We start from the raw sequence: 21,392 nt of genomic DNA, 5'->3' as shown, positions 1-21,392 counted from the left end.
TTAAATAAAGCGTCTTTCCAAATATTATTAAGTGACTTGATTGAGTATTATTAAAATGTATATACGTGATATTGGTAACAAATACATATTTTACGAGAAAAAGGTTAGAAGGAAGGTCAAGAAGAAATCTATCAAAAAAAAAACATGTTAAATTGAAAATAGCATTCCAAACTCAAAACTAAAAAAAAGCTAAAAATAAAATATGTGAATTCTTATATTATTCTTTTTTGAGTTTTTCTATCTATGAACTTTTCTATTTTTTTATTTTTATTTTACTGTCCTTTCAAATTGAAATCGAAAGTTTAGTCAACTTCTAAACTAATTGAATAAATTACAATACTGTTTACAAAGCAAAACCTACCACGGAGAAAAAAGTTTTGATTATAAATTAAACAAACTAATTACATAATTTAAAATTAATCGAATTAATGTTCGGATACAAACAGTGTCTATACAAAAACGTATACACGAACCAACAGTGCATGCTATCAGAACGCACTTGCCAATTACCTATCCGATAAGCAGCATTGATTATAGATAAACTTTAATGCTTCGATATCGTTATTAAAGAAACGTTAACTCTCAAATCGATAAAAATGATAACATCGCCTGTTATTTCATTATAAGTTTCGGTTACGTGGAACGATCAAAAAGCAAGGTTACTGAGGACTCCTTTTTATCCCCTACCTATTCTCTGGGAGCCTAAGGGATCCGGCTATGCTCGGATGGGTAGGTGAGCTCACGGACTCAACCTGAGAGATTTGCTAACACTAGACCTAGCAAGAGCAGTGCTGGATCGGAATCGATGAGGACTCTCGTCATGGACATTGAGACTGTGCTTAAATTACATACCCGATCCTGTGGACCGAATGGTAAATAGTCGACGTCGCTCTAAATACGTCATTACGGATCCTCCCGATCCATTAACGGTGCTTTGAGATACCTCAAGCACCGGTCACTGTCCTCGCCGAACCCGTCGCTTACGACAAAGGACACGTCGAGTAAATTAACGCATAGTCACAGCCCACTGAGTTCATTTGTAAATAATTACATGAAAATAATAAGCCCGAGGTTAAAGCGTGAAAATAGTTTTGAAGACTCTTGCTTAGACGCGTTTGAAGATCCTCATGGAACAGCGCGAAGGAAGTACCGTGGAGGATTTGTATCCTAAAATACAGTTATAAGAAAGGGAGTCACGGTTTCTCAACAAAACAAAAACCTTTAAACGCTAAATATGTTTTGAAGTATCACTTTTTTTCATTCTATGTCATTAAAAAGAGCCGAACCGTGAAGAAATAAAACGAATGTTGAATTTATCTTTAGATACGAAATTAAAATTCTGAACACTAGGACGTTGTAGAGATTAACTTTTTTTTTTCTTTTCCTACGACCGTCTGTTCCAGGGTTTCCTTTCCGTTTCAATTTCCTCGACTTTATTAATACTATACGGACGTCTAGACACTTATTTTTATTTTATTCGGATGATTAATATTTTGTAGGTACCTACTGCTGGTATGGCAAGCCGGAGGCCCACGTAGGTGAATAACGCCGCCCAGCCTGTTTCGGAATTACGAAGTTTCAATATGAAGGATATAAGATGACAGCACTCAATTTACCATGTCTACGGGTATCGGTAACCGGTTAAAACCAGATAGGCTCAGCGTTTGTCTGCCCCTACCCATTAACGACTCCCCTGCACTCTCGCCCAAGCGTCTGATCCTCCGCCAGGTCAGAACCAGGATGAGGTAAGGGGTGTTACTCCGGTCAACACTTCAACCAGAGAGCGTAGCTCACTCCAAGCAAGCCTGGCCAGAGCCTCCGAGGCGAAGCGTTCGTCTGCCCATCTCAGCTTTTTTTAAAGGCTTTTTCTGATTTTTTATTTAAATTACTTAATTTAAATTCTATCGTCCATTCGATTAAGAACATCTGCATAAATCAATAATATATGTACATTGCCAACAGACAGTCAATGGTAACCGCTCATAAATATTATAAAATTTGGTTTGTAAAACTAAAATATGCGTGCCCCATCTCAAATCTGTGACCGCTAGCATGCCATGAACGCGTGATTCCATTAAGCCAAAGGCGCGATGAATTGTAATTACATTTCGTATGTACATTTTAATTTCATTTCGTGTTATCTGTTCCGTGTTTAGTACTTCACGTGGTTTATAGATTAGATGTTAAGAAATATGTTTAGTACCTTCATTTGCTTATAAGGAGCTATCATAAATCAAAAATTCCTTAAACTATATAGCAACAATTTTTTTTATTTTTTCTGCATCCAAACTTATTTTAATTCTCTTTTTTCGATACAAGTTCTATTACATAATATGACCAATGTCTGAAATGTGCTAAATTATGAAATGTAATGGTAGGTATAATAACAAATAGTGTCATTCTCACGGAATCTCATGTTAAGTAGATAAATAAACTCCTTGCTTTAAAATATGTTTTGAGTGTTTCCTAATGATTTATGTAAATATCGTTCGAGCAGGTGTCTTTACTCAGTCGACGTCGAAATCTGAATGTATGTGTACATGCAAGATTTCTAGAAATTGTTATTAGCACCGCTACAACTTTTTAAATATTAGTACAGTTTTTTTTTAAGTTATTGCATAGCTTTTATCGCGGGCTTTGAGCGCGGCGACCGAATCAAGAAATTCCGTAACCAAAATAAAACCTAACACCCCCACTCCGCCTACCCTGTAGTTTGCGTTCAACACATTCACGCGTCGCGCTTGTGTAGTGTTTGTGAATAAGCGCGGGGCGTAACGTCGCACTGCATGCGGATTATGAATCTGCCCATCTCTCTCTGGCGCGGTCTAGCTTATAAGTGTGAAGAGTTTGTTAGTAGATTGTTTTAATGTTAAATTATTATTATTTATTTAAAATCTTATTAATTACATAATATTTTTTAAAAAATATATTAAAAATACAATTTTTAAAAAACACTATATAAAAATAGATTGCCGCTGATGGCGGTGTCTACGACAAGAAATTATTATTATTATTATTATTGTTTAATTATAATTACATAAGTTGATAAAAAATGCTCTGCAATATCTTTACCGCGGCAGACCCCGAGTGCCACACGTGCTTTTTTCCCCTACCTATTCGCTGGTAGCCTAAGAGACTGTTCCAGGTACGCTGTGACTGGTAGGTCAGCTCACGGCCTCAAGCTGAGAGAATGTGCTAGCATTGACCCTGGCAAGAGCAGAGCTTCGCAGAATCTGCCACCGGTTCGGAATCGCGATCCACTAAGAAGATTCGGCGAGAAACTCAGTGGGCTGTGTCTATGGGTTAGTTCGCTCGTTAAACTCTTCGTCGTGATCGACGAGTTCAACGAGGACAATGACAGGTGGTTGAAAAGCCTACAAAAGCACCGCGAGTAGATCCGGGTGATCGAACAAGACAACAACAGTAATCTTTCATTGAAGAACGCAGAACGCTCAGCACGGACATTCTGAATTTAGGCGAATAATTTTACGACGCTGTTGTCGTAAACGTGTTATTAACGTTGCTCAAAGCTTATAAATTCAACATTATTTAAACATCGGATCCATCACAAATAAAATAAAGGTATAACAAACAAACAAACAAATATTAATAGAACATATTATTATAATAAACAAGGTCACGCACACATGCACACACTCATCAACGTACTATCTTAAACTATATAAATCACGTACTTACTACTTACCACAATCAGCCACCTTCTTACGCTAAACAATAAAATATAGAACACACTAAAGAACACTTATGACGCTGAATCGTGGGCCAATGCAATTACCATCGACCGAGGCGTGTGCATTCGATCCTTTATCAAGCGAACACTACCCTTATCGTCGTTCCGGAACATCTGGACAACGTGTTTTATACGTTACGATTGTTCAGCTTGTATTATACGTCTCTGCACTCATGTTAGCCTGGTACTCGACGACTTTTATTTCTACATGTGTGTTTTTTTGATTTTTACAGATCTAAGTTTATTATTATTATTAACATTAAGTAATTACCGGTGTTTGTAGACATGATTAAGAAAGCATGTTGTGATGAAGTTTCAATTGTATAACAGATGAGCTAATTATTCAAATGGGACAAGCAAGATGGTGGGTTCTAGCCGTGCGCGCCTTACTACCGATAATTACGTAGTAGGTATATCAATGAATATAGACTGTTCTATGTACGACATCTATAATTTCGAGACAGTTTTGATTGTGGACGCCTCAGATCCGAGTTCTTTTATCCATCGACACCATATAAAAATTAGTTAAACTAGTGGTCCCTTGGTAGTCGAAGTTCGACTATAATTAATTGAAATTATAAGTTTGTACATTATTATGATTCTATTGTCAAAGACTATTATACTTCGAGATTCCACCAAGACTACACGTGTACGATACGTACGTTTATCGATAAAACCTAATCTATATATTAATACGTGAAGCAAACATTTTGTATCCCTTTTTAAGAAAATTGCGCGGAAGGAGGAGGATGAAATTTTCCACACTTATAGAGAATATAGAGAAGAAGTGCACAATGCTAATATTTTTTTTAAATAATGCATAAAAGATATATTAAATCAATAAACAAAACATTACACACACTACATACCATGTATTTGACGCACACACGCATGCATACTATTTATTGTCAAACTTTTGTTCTTGACGTCTATTGTCAAATTGAGAATAGAATATAGTTTGTCTTTGTTAATATTTTTTATAGTGTAGTCTTGGCGAAATTTGTGATTATAGAAGTATAAAATACAATCATAATAGTGTACAGACTTACAATTCCAATTAATTATAGTCGAATTTCGACTACTGCGGGACCTCTAGTAACATTAAAATCTTCTGGGCAGCACTAAAACCGCCATGTTTAGCCGCCAGATTACGTCACAGTGGCACGCATTTTTGTTGACGTTTCATTTCCATAGGTTTCATACTTCAGTGAGAATAACGAAAGTTTGACAATAAACAAATATGCATGCGTGCGTGTGTGTGTGTCAAATACATGGTAGAGTGTGTAATGTTTTTTTATCGATTTAATGTATTTTTAAAGCATAATTAAAAAAATATATTAGCATTCTGCACTCCTTCTCTATATTCTCTTTATGTGTGAGAAATTTCATACTCCTCCGTCCATGCGGTTTTCGTAAAAAGGGATACAAAGTTTTTGCTTCACGTATTAATATATAGATTGCATTTTAGCTCTATGATGAAAGCATCACATCATTACAAATCTGCTTTCTGCGTCGATTTGTAATCGTTAATAAATTCAACACTTTTATATAATCGAGCAAGCACAAACAATCCACGCGTCCGATTTATTCAAACAAGTTTTCATACGCAACTATTAATTTAAATGAAATCCATATTCATGTGGAATACACAGACCATTATAACATTAAGGTCATAAATAAAATTATTAACAGAGTCTTTGTGATTTATAATTGCAGTGACGTCACTGCTTAAATACGCACGACGAAATTTTCCAACAATCATACCGTTTCTGTCACAAAGCAGGCAGACTTTTACATTAACAATTTGGATGTTGACTTCAAAAAGTCTCAAGGTAAGTGACTAATGGCATTCATGGTGGGATGTCTATAAACACGTGGGCCCTTAGCTTCTTCGCCCACCTACACAAGAAAACTTCAAACAAATTATAAAAATATATACCTTGTTATCAACAACCAGAATCTGGATCTATTTTCGTCAAAATACATCAATATACAGATTTTCTTTTAGTCTTTTTTGAATTCTTGGACTAAACTTAGTTACATCTATGTCATAACTATCATCTTAATTAAATTAGTTACGTATATTAGACTTAAATGATTAGAGAAATCCTAAAAATAATGAAGAAGATAATAAAGAGTTCATCTATGAAATTGCCTTTTTACAATCCTAAACATTTTAAATGTATTATAATTTATGTATGGTTGGCAATAAATACATTCTAAATACAAATGAATGCTATTTAAAAAATATTGAATTACATATTATATTTTAAAATTCAGTCATTTGCTTATTGATTAGTGTTTTGTTTTCACTACATTTGTATATTTTTCGTCAATTAAATATATGGATGCCTATTTTTATTGATAGAAATAAAACCTAATTTACCAAAGACAATATGACTAAGTTTCTGTTAAATAAACGGCTATTTCATAGGTCAAGACCGATATCAGTTAACTCTCAGACACAGACCACTGAGTTTCTCGCCGGATCTTCTCAGTGGGTCGCGTTTCCGATCCGGCGGTAGATTCTGCGAAGCACGGCTCTTGCTAGGGTTCGTGTTAGCATCGTCGTCAGATTTGAGCCCCGTGAGCTCACCTACTAGCCACGGTTACGGAATAGCCGCTCCAGTCTACCAGATTAGGTAGAAAAAAAAATAAAAAATAAGAAACGATATCATCTGTAATACGTTAAGAGTGATTACAATTCCCATCTAATGACAAGACATTATTATATTATTTATAATAATATACATATAAGTATAGTGCACATCCCAAATGCACTGACATATAAACACGATTGCAGCGTACAACTATTTTGTTTAGATAAGTTATCATGGTTAAGAGTTCAATGCCATCTTTATTTACACTTGAGCCGGCGACTCGTTTTCACAGAATCATGCGTTGCGGTAAAACAGCTCTTGGAATAATATGATAATCATAAAAGTGTTATTTTCTCTTGGTAAATGTAAAATTACTTGTATTGACGTAAATGTGCAAACGCGACGCGACACGCCAAATGATAACCTGAATAGTAAACGAAATGTTATAATAATCTAAAGTAAAAAAATGGAACCCTTATGAACTCACTGTGACATACAATACAATGATAATACAATAAATACCCCACAAGTGTTCCCTTGCCCCCTTGGTCCTTTGCCTTTCTCTCTGTCTGTTTGACACTTCCACAATTTGTTAATTTGTTTGTTACTGTTAACTGCATTGTTAATGTTAAAACATCAAAACCACAGGCTACCGCTTATTTTTATTGTTTTAGATGGCAAATCCATCTAACAGCTATCTTATTAAGTGGCGTTCATAGATGACCAAAATATGAATGCCGCCAAGTATCCTGAAGCATGAGGTAAATGTTTTGGACTGCGTTACGGCATTAAGAGACAAAATGGTACTGGAATATTGTTTCTCCGCTGACGTCATCCGTAAACAAATCTTCTATAACTCCGTATTTAAAGAAACATGGTATAGACAGAGTTAGAGTTGAAGCAGTAAATATTCACATCACAGTACGAATACGTCGTGCATCTTTCATACTTATTTGACTTTGAATATTTGACATTTCTCCGGAGACCTATTACAAATACTTTGGTATTAGTACCTTGTCCTCGAGCAACAAGACTTTCATGGAAGATATGCGTTTTGGAGGAGAAAACATCTAGAGCCGTTTGCTTGCATATTTTTGTTCTTAAGAATCAACACTAGGTAAGTGTGCATTTGTATGCCGAAGTACCCAAAACGAAAAACTTTATTTTCTTCAAGATAACTTATCAGCAGAGTTCATTATCTCTGCTCACTAACAGTACTACCGTTGGCTTAGGTCAGCCTTTTTATCTGAACGAAGAATGTTTGCTCTGGTATGTTTCTTTCACCTGTTTCATTTAGCCTGTGATAAGACGCCTGTGGATTTTTTTATCTTTACGTTTAGTTACTGTGACCGGACATTATTTGATTTTGTAACATTTAAAGCTACATGAGCTCAGGTGTCATCCACAGAAATAATATCAAGATTGATTTGTTTCTGTGGTGTAATCTTAGTGAATAAGCCAATCCGATTACCGATTAGCTGGTCCGGGATTTTTTTTTGCCTAAAACTGAGCAATGGAAATTGTTAATATGTAAGTCTTCCATAATGTGCATTACTCTCCCTAAAGTGAGTTTATTTGGATTTACCTTACAAGGCCATTTTAAATGTCGATATAGATAGGGCAGATAGAATTGTTTAATTAAATTCCCATTATATGAGGGACTTTTACAGTTTACAGGACTCTTCAAATTCATTATTGCTCGCCTTATAATAAGACTTTTATTTGATCCAGGTGACGGGGCAACGCAAAGCCGCCTTCTCCCGAAACATCTTTTGTCGGATCCCCTGGATCCACTGTCGATGCTTTTAGGCTATTCAAGCACCGACCACCGTCCTCGTCGAACTCATCGTTCTCTCTCTCTCTCTCTATTCGAAGAGTTCGGCGAGCGAATTAACCCATAGACCCAACCTACTAAGTTTTTTCGCCTGATCTTCTCAGTGGGTCGCGATTCTGGTTAGGTGATAGATTCTAAAAAATACTGCTTTTGCTAGAGCTAGTGTAGTAAATCTCAAGTTTTAGCCCGTGAACTGATCACCTTTACCCATTACCATACACCCTTACTAGCTAGCAGGTAAGGGAAAAAAATAAAATTAGTCTAGACGCGCATACGGTTGACTATCTTTAGTCTTCAATTTCTACACTGACAAAAATACAGAAGTGAGAGGTGATCGTTGTCAGTAGCATCCGTCTTTAAAATGCTATTAAATTAATTAATTAAAAAATTTTCAGTGGTCAGTTTCTGGTCAGTTTCAGTTTCAGTTTTTGGTCCACGCTTTTTTGCCATTATCGCGGAATAGTGTATGAAACAGAGGCATTTGTTGAATGGAATCGCGTGCCACCTCTTATACGTTGATCGTACTATAGCGGAAATCTTCCAAAAGTGTCATGATATTGACATAAAAAAATATAATTAAACTCCAAAAAAATCTACAAATAGCAAAAATTTAATAAACAATACCTTCTTTTCACTATGTTATATTGCATACTGTTATTGTGTCAAAATTTATTATTATTTATGTAAATTTACTTAGATCTGCATATTTCGCTTCAAGGATGCGAACTAGAAATGTATAATAAGCAATCGATGTATAAGACGAACTCCTAAATAAAATGTGTTCATACTTTTTATCCCAAGTAAAACCTCGGCACTTGGAACTTGTCTGTTAAAAAACGTATTGTAATATGTATGTCACAATACATTGTGTTATGTACTCCATCTTAAACGCCTCTAAAAACAAATACGTGTCTGTCTAATGATAATTTTAAGAACAATAACATATCTACAGTGTTTGCTCAACAAAGTGGAGCATTCAACAAGGATGGCAACTGACTACATATTTTAAAAAGTAAAAAATCAACTCTTTAATAAAATAAATTGTATTAAAGTGTAATTTGCGCAAAAAATAATAGACATGAACGCTTGTGTAATAATTTAAGAATTTAGCCATTTTTTATATAATTTTTAAAAGATCTAAAATTTATTTTTGAATTTAGAGATGTCGTATAAACTTATCAACAGTGAGCTCACTATGATTTACATACAAAAAAAGATGTTCAAAAATTAATTGAATGTAGGGTTAAAGAACTGCAACAAGAGCGAGGACGGTGTAATGTAACAAAACACAATGCACACGATAAAATTAATGTTTCGTTCTCAAACATAACAGAAACGCTGTAATATTTATCTCGTTATCATTTATTCTGTTTTGTAAAACAAATATTTACGACAGCGGGCGCTCAAACTTGTCCGCTTTTTTTTTAAAACGAAGCTACCATGATTTTCAACAGTTGAAATTGTACATAATAAGTTACTTTTAGGGTAAATAAATAAGTATAATACATGTAATGTGGTTTGATCAAAATATCATCAATAACGGTGGCCGGCAAGAAGTGGATGAGGAGAGCAGCAGACCGGGCTCAGTGGTGTAGATTGGGAGAGGCCTATGTCCAGCAGTGGACGACTGTGGGCTGTTGATGATGATGATGATGATCATCAATTATTCAGTTTTTTTTATTGCTTAGATGGGTGGACGAGCTCACAGCCCACCTGGTGTTAAGTGGTTACTGGAGCCCATAGACATCTACAACGTAAATGCGCCACCCACCTCGAGATATAAGTTCTAAAATCTCAGTATAGTTACAACGGCTGCCCCACCCTCAAACCGAAACGCATTACTGCTTCACGGCAGAAATAGGCAGGGCGGTGGTATCTACCCACGCGGACTCACAAGAGGTCCTACCACCAGTAAGATTCACTAAATTTGACAAATTCAGAGAAACCTAGGCAATCGTGATAAATTAGGACAAATTTTCCAGACATTAAGCATTACAGCGTAAATGTTGTCATCCAGCTTGATAGCTCTGGATGATAACTTGATAACTTTTATTACTAATGGTATGATGTTTTGTGAGCTCACCCGTTTAGGTGTCACCGCTCTACATATTTTCTCCGCGAAGCTGTGACGCGTTTCGATATGAAGAGTGGGACAGTCGTTGTACTGTAAAAATCATGTCTAAAGATGGATAGGGGCATTTACATTAAGAATGTCTATGGTCTCTGGCAACCACTTAATACCCGCTGGACAGTGAGCTCGTCCATCCATCCATCCAAGGAATAAAAAATAAAGTCATGTTGAAGTCTGGGTACCATCTAAATAACGATCTATCCCTTATCTTTATACTAAATCTAATGCGTGATTGTTTAATGCGTGAAGAAGGCAGCCACGATAACAAAGATGGTATCGCCCGCACCGCAGAGCCAATCCACTAATTTCCACCATTCAGCTATTAAAATGGCTGACATCACTTATCGTTATTTAAGCAAAACAATCTGCGGAATCAACACTCAACCCAAAAAAAAAAAAATACATCAAATAATTTTCTAAACAGAGGCGTAAAAAATAACAATCTATACCAATCCAATAAAAGGCAGGAAGGAAGCAGCTCTCTGAGTAAGCAATAACACGAGAAAGGGAGACGAAAGTACAATTTCGCAATACGTGCGACTGAGTAAGGTAGATACGGAATGATTGCTCCGACTTCTCGAAGGGTGGTGTAAACAATAAAAGTTTTTTGAAGTGCTCCGCGAATTATTCGACACAAGAAGAAAAGGGTTCGAGTAATGACTATTACTCGACGTAATCATTCATTTCTAAACACAGGCGTATTTATGCTTCAATCTTTGTTAAGGCCTAAAGGCTTTCAGCAGTTTGTTCAGTTGCACGGTAAAAGTGTGCATTTCGGTACTCAATACAGGCCACTATTGATCGCCGAGACTGCTTAAACACACTCAGTACAAGCAGATAGATGGGAGAACAATGCAACAAATCTTCTTCTATCTATATAATATATAAAAATTAATTGCTGTTCGGTAGTCTCGCTAAAACTCGAGAACGGCTGGACCGATTTGGCTAATTTTGGTCTTGAATTATTTGTTGGAAGTCCAGAAAAGGTTTAAAAGGTAGAAAAATGAGTGAAAATGCTCGGAATTAAATAAAAATAACAATTTTGTTTTTCCTTTGATGTGTCCCCCGTCGGACGGATTCCTTTTGTTTGTTTTAAGTTTATTTTATACAAAAGTTTAGGTCTTTTATTTATCGATTGAGGCACTACAAAGTCTGCCGGGTCAGCTAGTTAGATATATATATTATTTATTTCGAAAAGCAACATTTGGAGATTCGCATATTTGTGCACTTAAAAACTGTAGAACTTCAACGTTTTAATCTCGATTTTTCTATTTCAAACGCTTTAAATACCTCACAGGTTCCATTGAGATTACAAAGCAAAATATTATTCATCTGTTATTGTTAAAATATTGCTGTCTCCATATTTTTTTGGTTAAAAATAATATTTTAACATTACGTTTCTTTACACACAGAAAATATTGACAGGGAGGTATAAATCAATGAGAGTCAATACACTTGTAATTACGCAAATTTAGTTACTCTGTTAGTTTAATTTTCATGTTTCGATGTTGTTCTTTCATCGTTGAAGTTGTTCGTAAACACATGTTGGATGTGTTGTTGTTTAAAAACCATTTATTACCTGGCGTGGGATTTAAAATAGTCGCATCACTCGATATGAAAACGCCGAGTGTCTTATTCATTTACTTATTTACATACATTTATTCGGTTACGAAATCTTCTGAAATATTATTTGAAGGAAAAGGTTAATAAGACCTTGATTTTGTTCGTTTATGTTGGCATAGAGATCGATGAAGCTACGTCTGATATTGAACTGGAGCCCGAAGTCTGATATCCTGTGGAATAAGATGGAATTTAACCTTTTAATTGATTAGTAGAAGTATCTGTATCAAAAGGATCGAAATTGGTGGATTATGACAATCAAGTCCACAATTATCTCGCTCCCGTACTGACTAAATTGGGACCAGCGACTATTCCGAGTCGACCGACTAGCCTGTCAATCATTCTGATGTCATTTACATTATTTGAATCGCGACGAAATCGCGACGCATATTTGAGATGTTGCAAGTGTTATTAGCGACCGAGACCAATTCGCCTGCGAGAAATAATATCAACAACTTCTCCGACCCAGACAGGGGGACAGACCTTTTAAGGTATTTTAATCCATTCCACTGTTCAAATCTTAAACTAACTAACTACATCTGATAACTTATCGTTTACAGAATTATGACACATACATTCATGACACAGGATCTTGCTTATCAACAGCTCTTCCGCTCGAAGGATCATCGTTAGTTACCTTACATCTATTTGTTCTGCTCATTCGAGAATCCGACCCGTCCCCCGGGGTCCTAGTTAGCCACTTACGGACTTATGGGCTAAAGCTGTTTGTATAACCTTCACAAAGTACGGATGCGTAAATCTTGTACAAATTCAAAAATGTTTGTTGTGATTAAAATGATTTCGGAATATCATTTTCATTTTAAAATAGCAAACATGCGACGAATTATAGACGACATAATCGAAAACATTAATAATATGAACCTTGTGCTTCGGTTCATAGAGTAAGACGGGCATTAGTTCAATGCGATCAGGACTTGATCCGAATATCTCAAGGTGAGTGCTAGTATTGATGCTACGGTATTTATGGGCCAAGGTGACTGCTAACAATAGGAGACCTTTTTTTACTGCAGTGAACGGGTTGACGAGCCGGCTTAGTGTTCAATGAGCCCCAAAGACCATGAATATCGAGACGTGAATTCCGACATCGACCTTGAAATATTAGGTCCAATTTTCTATTTTACTGTGTATCGGCTATCTCAATCTTCAAGCCGCTATACGAGACTGCATTGCAGCAGAAATAGACAGAATAATGGTACCTGACCGGGTAGTCTTTATAGTCTCAAATTATTATAATATAGGCCAGAGTGGATCTGAAATTTATAAAATAAAACTTAGGATATTCAAATTGGAAATTACTATTAAGCTATATTATATTAAATTGCATATCCATGGCAACCTATTCGCCTACATAAAAAAAAATAGTACAGTCACAGTCACGGAAGCGCTAAGATCTTTCGCTGTCTTTAGTTAAAGTTGCAGATACAATAAAGCAACAGGCTGTCCAGTTTTTGCCACCTACATTATATTAGATCATAAAAAAAATAGCGTTTAATTAAAAGACGAACCACTAAATACCACATTATCATGATTTAAAAAAACTTTACCTGTGCTACGCGCAATAATAAAATGTGTTCAGTATATTATAGATATATAAAAGATCTTTAATTAAATATTATATACCAACTGAACTCTTATATACCTTGAAACGAAATACTTTTTGTTTCTCAAATTGATATACAACATCGTCATTTTACGTAGGTAAAAGGAATTGAGCATTAATATTTAAAGAAGTTTACATTTTCCTTCATCTAGCCCAATATTTTCGGGAGCTAAATATGAAAATGGAACGACTTTTAGGAGAAACACGACGCCTATCCCTGTCACGGATATTAGGCGTATCGTGATACGTACGATATAACCTCACCGTACAAATTTGAGGTTAGAAAAGATACGCCGCGCGGCATACTCCGTATTATTAAAATTAAATAGGTTAAAACCAGATAGCGCTCTTATTAAAACATTTTAATTCAAATGAAAGTGTTAAGTTTATCTTAATTAAAGGATGAGTATCCCACAGTGATAGATAACATATCTACTTAATGCTCGTAACGTTTTCCTTCTAGAATTGTTACGTAGACTTAATCAATTTAATCCTAAGCATTCAAACTACGTTCATTTGTAAAGATATAGTTAGATGGCATTTTATCTTATTACCGTTTTATAATTTTATAACATCATAAAATTATAATATTTTAGACTAGGAACTGGTCATTCTAGGCAATTATAAACAATTCTTTTTAGATAGTCTCACTAATAAATGTAATTTATTTAAAATAGCAACAATAATATAACGGAATTTCGTGTTTGTTTTCGTTCATGAGAATTCCAACGCAATACCTACTGAGAGAACACGTTTTTTTGTTTTTGTTTCATACATACATTTCCTGTTATGCAGGCACATAATTAAAATAATATTAAATATTTTATTTATATTATTATAAAATTCGGATAAGTCGAATTAACTTTTTTTTTGCTTAGATGAGTGGACGAGCTCACAGCCCACGTGGTATTAAGTGGTTACTGGGGCCCATAGACATCTACAACGTAAATGCGCCACACACCTTGAGATATAAGTTCTAAGATCTCAAGTATAGTTACAACGGCTGCCCCACCTTTCAAACTGAAACGCATTACTACTTCATGGCAGAAATAGGCAGGGTGGTGGTACCTACCCGCGCGGGCTCTAAGGTCCTACCACCAGTAATTACGCAAATTATAATTTTGCGGGTTTGATTTTTATTACACGATGTTATCCTTCACCGTGGAAGTAAATCATGAACATTTGTTGATTACGTATTTAATTCGAAAAATTCACGAAAAATTGGTACCCGCCTGCGGGATTCGAACACCGGTGCATCGCTCAACACGAATGCACCGGACGTCTTATCCTTTAGGCCACGTCGACTTCAATGCACCGGAAACTCACTAAACTACTGACTTTCGAAATTTTGCCCGCTTTTAATACACTATTGGACAATTACACTGATTAAGAGACACAAACCAAAACGCCCATGACAAATTTATATCTAAAACACGACCTCGCATTACTTACTTATAGTAGAAGACAAATAAATTTAATAGAATTACATAATACTCATCATAATTCGAAACCTTTCGTTTGTAGGTCAAACTTTGTACGTTTACGTAATGTTTTTTTTATTATTATTTTTTTATTGTGACATGCGATTAGCTTGCTTGTGTTCAAAAGTAGAGAGGCTCGGATTCTATGTAGCGATATTGTGTTGCTTGGGATTCGACATTCACATAGAAGCGTCCGTGGCCTAAGAGACGCTTAGTTTTTCTCAGAAAATAATAACGTTATGCAACTTCCAGACTAGAATCATAATAATACATAATATAACTATATCTCAAGGTGTGTGGCGCATTTACGTTGTAGATGTCTATTTAATTCTAATTGGCTCCAGTAACCACTTAACATCAGGTGGGCTGTGAGCTCGTCCACACAGCTAAGCAATAAAAATAAAAAAATAAAAAGTTCTGAAGATAATTATTTAATGTATTAAAATTTAGTCCGTAAAAAAAAACACAGTTTTGTTGAAAATGGAAACACGTTTACTAACATCAATTTATCGCGTGATAAAAACAAATACAAGACAGCTATATTCTATCATCAATCTACTTTAAGGACCATAATTCTTTACTACAAAAACTAAGGTCACATCGATTTTGGGTTTCAAATTGGCCTATAAGCTATTTAATTTTTTTATTTTTTTATTTATTAAATCATCAAAATCTTGCCCTGATGACAGCATAATGTCTGTTAAACATTAGAAATAATTACAATTTAGATTTTTTCTATTGCCACTAGAGACAGACGAGCACGACTTACGATTCGTCTCACGGTTAGTGGTTACCGTTGCTCATGACCATCTGCAATGCCAGGAGAACAATCAAGCCCCTGCCTTCTGCAAAATGCGCCTTTAATCAATTTTAACAAGGATTTCGGTTTTCAAGAAAATATAACTTATTGGTCGAATAAAAAATACTAGTCACAAATAAAATCAAACACATAACCAAAAAACAACTTTGTGTGAGACGAAAAGAAAAAAAGAAAAGCATTTTACGATTCTCAGCGTAAACGCTTCCATTTTACGATACGGCCTGTTCTATTCACTAAAACGTGACCTTTAGACGATGACCCGCCGCAAAATGGCACCGATGAGTCGACTTCTTGTCACACCGCTTTTCAAATATTCATATCAAAACGTAACATAATGCCGCGGAAAGGTTACGAGATACCAGACCGTCACCTTATGTCAGATGTGAAAGGATAGAGAAATGTTAAAGAATCGCGCGATATCGATTCCTTTTCGTTAGCCTTTTATTATAATAGGCTACTGGACTTCACAACGCAATTGCCACCTATCTCGAAACATGGGTCCGCAATTATACGCCGATGTCTAAGACGTTACCTTAAATATTCATCGAGTTTGACTCAATCGAAGATTCGTGATTACCTCGGCGTGAATTCCTAAAATTTAGTAACTCGGACAGCACATCATCTAGACTTATTGACCACGACTTAAAGTCATACTATAAAGCTATGACTACTTGGTGTTCGTGACTGGTATTTGCCATTTTTAAAAAGTGGATGAAAAATTCGTTTTACGAGTACCAGTGCAGACTTTTTTTACCTCGACTCAGGAGAAATGGCGAGTAATACCAAGTGGAATTATTTTTTCCAAAGGAAGAACGACTATTGCTGATTTTATACCTTATGTACCACGACATTTTGACCAAGTCATTACTCTCTATTAGTCATCTTTAAAGATATCTGGATTTTTTTATAGCAATAAACAATTATGTACCTTGCGTTAACAGGTCCTTAGACTAATAATACGCAAGTTTAAACAGTGTTTATAAGTTCATTAATTCACAAGTTATTTGGAGCAGACGGTCGTGATGAATGATGACTACGTTTTGCTTTCATTCATAGCCCAATGGGAGTTAAATAATGTTCATTAGCTTCAAACTTCGGGACGGAAAGCTGTGTGGGCCGGGGTGTATATTCTACACGCGGGAATACTTGTGATGTCGTAACAAATTACAGAATCTTTATCGAGTAAAGGTGTCGGCAGATCTGAGATCACGTCACTGAGAATAGTCAGTCCGGCTTTTTTACAAGGAATATAAGTGCGGTCACGCAATTACGGTGACTCCTACCTAAGTTGCTATCATATCAGTAATATTTTAATTATCTTGTATCTTATTCCCTTCCTTATACCTTCGTAAGGATTCGGCACAGCATATCCTCTTTATCCATTCAGACCAATCATACGTCATCTCTGCACTAACGCCCTTTTCTCACATAACCTCTTTCACAAAGTCCATTTTTAGAATAATAAGTACCTTGTATAGTGTTAAAATGACGTCTGAAAAAGGAGAATGGAATAGAAGAATTTGCTGTGTCGACCACATCTAGTGGGATAAGGTGGATACAAAGAAGAAGTACCTTGTATTCTCTCTAATTATACTCGCAGGACGTATTGTCAGACATAATGTAGATATCACCATCCCGCTCATTTATACAGGGAAGCATTTGTGTGCACCTCAGAAGTGACAGACAGCCGTATTTCAATCCCGTTAAGAGATTATATTTCTGATGAACGGGAATATTTGCTCATCTAATACTCTATCAAAAAAAACTGTGCAGTCGCGGTGACCTTTTTTTTTTCTACTTATGCTGATAGTCTTGAGAGGCTATTTCAGCGTAACCTTTACTAGTAGGTGAGCTCACGGGGCTCAAACCTGACAATGTTGCTAGCACGAAACCTAGCAAGAGCCGTGCTTCGCAGAATCTACGACCGGATCGGAAACGCGACCCACTGAGAAGATCCGGCGAAAAACTCAGTGGGCTGTGTCTGTGAGGTAATTTACTCGTCGAGCCCTTCGTCGCAAGCGACGGGTTCGGCGAGAAGGATGACCGGTGCTTGGGGTACCTAAAAGCACCGTTAGTGGATGGGGAGGATCCGAAATGACGTGAATTCGCGGTGACCCCGTCACGAGCAAAGCTCCTTAATTTCGATACTGTTTTGGATACAGAACATATAATTTCAGTATAGTCTCTTTGTTTTGCAAGTCCATAGTCAACACATCAACGGGGAAGTAGTCTCACATGCAGTGTTTTGAATTTATTAACCGGTGTGTTCGTTAATTAAATTAATCATTTGGCCAAACGATACGTGTATCTCACTTTCGGCTTATTAAATATTGCATACTCATAAATTAATAATGAAAAAGTCGACTACATCAGAATTTTCTTACTTCTTCAAGGTCACTGTTATGACTAAAAATCTATAAACACATATAATAATAAGTGTACGGTAAATAAAAGCACTGAACTGTATACATAAGGATGTTAAATTAAATATTTAATGCCACTGTTATAACATGCAGTAAAAGCACTTTGGAGTTTAGTAATTTTAATATGATAGTATATACAGTTCTCACGATTATAATCAAGACTTTCTTAATTTTAACAAACTTCAAAAAAGGAGGAGGTTCTCAATTTCACTGCCTGTTTTTTATGTTTGTTACCTCATAACTTTTGACTGGGTGAATCGATTTTGATGATTATTTTTTTATTAGAAAGCTGACGCTTCCCGTGTAGTCCCCAATTTAGTCCAGTTCTGATAATGGTATCCATGAGAAAACCATATAAGTCTTAAATTTGCATTAAGTACGTGCGCGACAAATAGATGAATAGGTCAATAACTCAATATCACGCTAACCGATTTCGCTGATTATTGTTTTTAGTGTATATTAATTTGTTTTAGAATATATTTTTGTTTCTATTTGAAGTCGGTCTTTGTTAAAGCATATCTGTTTACAATTATATTGTTATTGCAAACTTCATTAAGGAAATTTTTGTTCCAAAAATACAGTATGGCAACATTCGCTAGGCATTGACCATGGAGTTAATAAGTACCTACAACATTGACATATTAATTCGTCATTACAAAACGTTTGTTCTTAAATGCTCGCAAGCTTGCAAAATCCGTAAATCAAAGATGATGCTTCTAATTGTATCCATTATGTCAAGACTTATAACTTATAGTATATATTAAATAGTGATGTGAGCACCACAGAACCCATAATAGAAACAATGACTAAATTTAGAAGAAAAAAACAGCAATGGTACGTTATTTGTTCCAATAGTGAGCAGTCAGCGAAGATAATCAGACTTTAAGGTATTTTAAAGAAAATTTTAAAGTGTGATGATGATGGTGATGACTGTTAAGAGTAAATAATTTTAAATGTTAGAAGTAAAATAATACACAGCCGTCTGTATCCGTATAGTCTTTATTAATTTTGATTGTTGTGCAAGAGAGAGCCTCCTCTCTTTTGTGAGATCGGTTAAAATAGTAATTGTGTGATTGTTTCAATTTGATAAGCATTATATCAATTTTTAGATAGTTTTCTTCCTATTTAACCCTTAAATCCGTAAAGTATTATAGAAGCTCGATGGTATCACGTCGTGCGTATGGGTATCTATATATTAACACGTGAAGGAAAAACTTTGTATCCCTTTTTACGAAAATTGCCCGGACGGAGGAGTATTAAAATTTCCCACACTTATAAGTGAACCTATAGAGAATATAGAGAAGGAGTGCCGAATGCTAATATTTTTTTAAATTATGCCTAAAAAATACATTAAATCAATAAAAAAAACATTACACACACTACCATGTATTTGACGCACACACGCATGCATACTATTTATTTATTGTCAAATTTTTGTTCTTGACGTCTGTGGTCAAATTGACAATAGACTAAATATTGTTTGTCTTTATTAATATTTTTCTAAAGTGCAGTCTTGGCGAATTTTGTGATTATAGAAGTATAAAAAAGTCTTTAACAATAGAATCATAATAGTTTACAAACTTATATTTAAATTTAATAGAGTCGAATTTCGACTACCAGGTCATCACTAGTTTGTATAGATGCGCAAACAAATCCTTCCGGTATTAAAGAGATACTTACTAGACTTGACAGATATTTTAGCGTGATTCTTTAACGATCAACTTTACCATAAATCCCAGTTGACAACCAACATGTGCTGATGTGCTCAAAGATCGCAATGCTGGTGTAGCTTTAATTTAAAAAGAATGTTCACGAACATTCATACATACATGATGTACATTTACGCGAAATATACCTAGAGCCCAATCATACGTGTCGATCTGAAGGTAAGGTTAAGAGTTTCGTCAAGCACCAGAGATTTCGACCTTGGTCGAAGATGCTTTAAGAATTAATATTTATTACGTGTACTGCACAATGAGAACTATAAGTAATCTTACATTTATATGTAGTTTGAACTCAATATATATTTGGTATATCACTTTTGTTTCATTATAAAATACCTGTTGTTGAGATAGGCAGGCAAGCTCTTTTTTTTTATTGCTTAGATGGGTGGACGAACTCACAGGACACCTGATTTTAAGTGGTTACTGGAGCCCATAGATATCTACAGCGTAAATGCGCCACCCACCTTGAGATATAAGTTCTAATGTCTCAGTATAGCTACAACGGCTGCTCCACCCTTCAAACCGAAACGCAATTACTGCTTCACGGCCGAAATAGGCGGGGTGGTGGTACCTACCCGTGCGGACTCATAAGAGGTCCTACCACCAGTCTAAAACCACCAGCTCACTATTGACCTGGAGTTAAGTGGATATCGAAGTCTGTAGACATTCCAGCGCTAATGCTTTTACCCGCTTTGAAACAAGAGGTCAAATTATCAAACGCATGCAAACTAGAAGCTATAACGGCCTCAAAACCTACGAGGACTGCAACCGGTAATAATTTGTCTTCTTTATTAAAACGTATAAAAGTTTTAAAAGAGAAAGTTTACTTGTTCGTTTTAGCATTAACTCAGAAACAGAAGAGCTAAATCTGGCCAATTAACTAGATTACCGACATCGGTCAAACTTTGTCTGACCCAGGGATTTTAGATGCGAGCGAGCTTCCTAGTAACAGGGATGTTGACTATAATATTTTAAATCAGCATAGGTATAATAAAAATATCAAAGGTCAATTCAAATCTAGGTGAATAAAATAACTGATGCATTTTATCTTCAGTTGAGTTATTACTAGCTGGATATCTTTAATCTGATCATTGACAAATCAGATTCAAATTGAAAACCGTTCAAATCTGATAATGAGAGTAGTTATTATTAAGAAACAAAAAATATGTACATACCCACAATAACGATACGGGCGCATTGTTACCCGTTTAGTTAAGTACCATTATCCTACCTATGTACATATATCAAGTCTGAAGAAGACTGATATGTTCCGGTTTGAACAACAAACATTATGAATTTGCTCTGATGACATCGAGGCCAAAATCGGCCGCTGTACTTACTCGTTATTTCTATACACCCCAGAAACTATTTGATAATTTTTTTCCTA

Source organism: Bombyx mandarina, chromosome 08 (assembly GCF_030267445.1).
Source record: "Bombyx mandarina strain Sakado chromosome 08, ASM3026744v2".
Taxonomy (NCBI): domain Eukaryota; kingdom Metazoa; phylum Arthropoda; class Insecta; order Lepidoptera; family Bombycidae; genus Bombyx; species Bombyx mandarina.
The sequence above is the reverse complement of the archived record's forward strand: the minus strand, read 5'-3'. Positions refer to the sequence as shown.